Source organism: Nicotiana tomentosiformis, chromosome 1 (assembly GCF_000390325.3).
Source record: "Nicotiana tomentosiformis chromosome 1, ASM39032v3, whole genome shotgun sequence".
Classification (NCBI taxonomy): domain Eukaryota; kingdom Viridiplantae; phylum Streptophyta; class Magnoliopsida; order Solanales; family Solanaceae; genus Nicotiana; species Nicotiana tomentosiformis.
Window position 1 is genome coordinate 104,014,757 of NC_090812.1, and position 2,981 is coordinate 104,017,737.

The window sequence follows — 2,981 nt, forward strand, 5'->3', positions numbered from 1 at the left end:
TGCCAGACTAAATAGGATGTTGAGGCTAAAATTACTGCCTCTACTGATTTTAGAATATTGGCGCTCTTTGTCCCTAGGGTCTAGAGTTATTTTGTTTCCATGCATTCGCAGTACTCCCAGGTGAACTCCATGAAACATTGGGGTGCCTCTGACCCATTGCATTAAGATTGTAGTTCCCCACATCATTTACTTCCTCAGTTGAGGCTTGACACTCATGAGTAGGGTATCCTCTTCCGCATATATCCCAAGCTGCATGAGGCTCACTTTGTATCGAGGCTAAGGTCAACTTTTGTATTTCTTTGGCCATAGCACCAAGCTGTACCTACACAAATGTGTTAGCATAAACTTGGTGAACACCGATCGATCTTTTTCTTTTAGCACTCTCAAAGGGCCACTGATTTGCATCTTCAGATAACTCATCAAGAATTTTGACTATCTCCTCTGGAGTCTTCTTTATCACGGACCTCCAGCTGCATTGCTCAATGTTCTACGTGAGTGCGGTGTCAATCCATCCCAAAAGTCATGGAGTTGCATCCAGAGTTCAATTCTGCTATGTTGACACTTCCAAACAATCTCCTTAAACCTCTCCAATGCTTCAAAAACAGTTTCATTCTCTTTCTGGCAGAAGTTATGGATTTCTCTTCTAAACTTGCCCGTTTTAGCTGGGGAGAAATATTTATCAAGGAATTTTCTGATCATCTCCTCCCATGTTCTAATTGATCCCGTGGGTAAACTTCGAAGCCACTGCTTTGCATCATCTTTGAGTGTGAAGAGGAATGCCCTTAAGTACACTACATCTTGTGATACACCATTGTATTGAATAGTGTTCATAATTCTACGACCACTCTCTTCTTCGTAGATAATCTGTGCATCTCTAATAGCTGCTTCTTCAGCATCCCATGTAGCTTTCTCTCTTCTTTGGGCTACTTCTCTCGCAGCCAAATCTACATTATCATCACCGTGTCCAGCCATATCTTCCAGCAACGATGAGAACAAGCTGCACAGGATGCTGAAGAAACAGCTATTAGAGATGCACACTGTTTCCAGCCATATCTTCTTTGGTTGAGGATTGCCCAACCTTTTCTAATATCTCGGTGAGACTTATTTCCTTCCTCAGCTGTCGCACTTGTTTTTCAATTTCTAGCTCGTATTGTAGCACTTCCTTCGCAGAAGTTCGAGTCATGCACCAATCTAACATGTAACTTGCGCACAGTCAAAGAACACCAAACGTAAAAAGACAAAAATAAAAGAAAAATTCCTGAATTAGCACTACAAACTATTTCAAACACTATTGATTGACAATCCCCGACAGCGACACCAACTTTTGATGAGCTCGAAACACACACTTAAATATGCTCGCTAGTTGAATATAGTATAATATGATTAAAACAGTGTTTTCGTAGTTTCTAGTTTAATTTCTATCCAAGATGATCAACAGTTGAGATTTATATGATTAAAACTATAATTAACAAAGAATCTAGGGCTATTGACTAATGACAATCGAAGCAAGGAATAAGCAAAGAAAGATATCAATGGGAGAAGATAGGGTTTTGATAGGATAGGTGCAATATAATTGTTTGGGATCTAACTATAGATAATTCACTTCCAATATTCAAGTGATTCTCTCGAATTCACTCCATTATTAGTTCAAACGTTCAACAAAAACTCCTCTCTCGATAAAGTCTTAACCTCACAAGATGAACCAATTTAAGCACGCGAAGATATGCAAGAACGCATAGTGGATTGATCTTTAGGAGAACCTCTCTCGATTATCCTCCTAACTAGGTTTATTAAAAGATTCAACTAGCCTCTTTCGATTACTAAGAAGAATTAATGAATTCAACCAACACTATAATGCAAAGATATCACAAGTTATGCCTCTCTAGCTGACATGAACAAGTGAATATAAATGCAACGATTAAATCATCCAAAACTATTCAATACATAAAAATAGAGTTATAATTCACAAACAATCATCAATACACCAAATCCATCAAAACCTAAAGGGGACTACTCCGTAGATATGGAGCAATGCATCACAAATATGTTTAAAGTAAAGGAAAGCATAAAACGATCTAGACTCGGGTCTTGGGTGAGGATTGAATGATTAACTCCTAGTGCTTTTGCTTCTCTAACTCCTCCTTAGCCTCCTTAGGTATCCAATATGTCAAAAGTCCCAAAAATAACGTTTTTCCATGTATTTATACTAAGTAGGGTCGGGCCTAGACGAAACTAACTTTTCCTAGCAGAAATAGGATTTTCACTCTGTAAATATTACACTGGTGCGCCGCATGGGGTGAAGCACCATGCGGGGCATTAGTGGGGAAATCGAGAGAGTTGATCTTGACAGGTATCAGAGATTTGGGTAGCCTCAACGCGCCATGCGCCGCGGCAATGGACTTTTCTTAGAGTACGGAATTTTCCCCGCTTTTTGATATCCAGATGTGGTTCTCCACCCCCAAATGTGATCCCGACCTAATCCCTTGGGCTTTTACTCAGACTTCAAAGCTCCAAATAGCTTGAATTCATTCTATAACATCTACATATCTCGGAATCACTCCTACAAGGTATAAAACATGCAATAAGTACAAAACACGATCCATTAAAGCTCAGACATGAATAAAGTGCAGTTAATTAGAGTGCAATAAGCAATTAAAATACAAGATTATAGCCTACATCAATGATTCGCCGCTTTCTGAGCTTGTTGAAGGAGTTTGAAGTTCATACGTTGATTAATTTAGTTTTAAGGTGCGATTCTTTGTTTTGATTTTTCTTTATGTATTTCGAGGCTTCGAGTAGGTGCGTATCATATTTATAAACTTGTTGGTGCATTTAGACGGGGTCTCGGGTGGCTTGGATATTTTTCGTACCACCCAGAGTTAAATCCAAAAATGCAGAAATTGCTGATTCTGGTTTCCTTATTCGCGAACGCGAAGGTTTTCTTGTGTACGTGGTGAAGGACTGAGGGTTCAGTCATTTTT

At 39.1% G+C, this 2,981-nt stretch overlaps 1 non-coding gene across 1 annotated transcript; it reads left to right on the forward strand.

The window, feature by feature from the left end:
- Positions 1-544: 544 nt before the first annotated feature.
- On the forward strand, positions 545-651 carry LOC117281871 (small nucleolar RNA R71). The gene has a single exon (XR_004512502.1). It is a non-coding gene; the product is annotated as a small nucleolar RNA R71 (small nucleolar RNA).
- Positions 652-2,981: the final 2,330 nt, after the last annotated feature.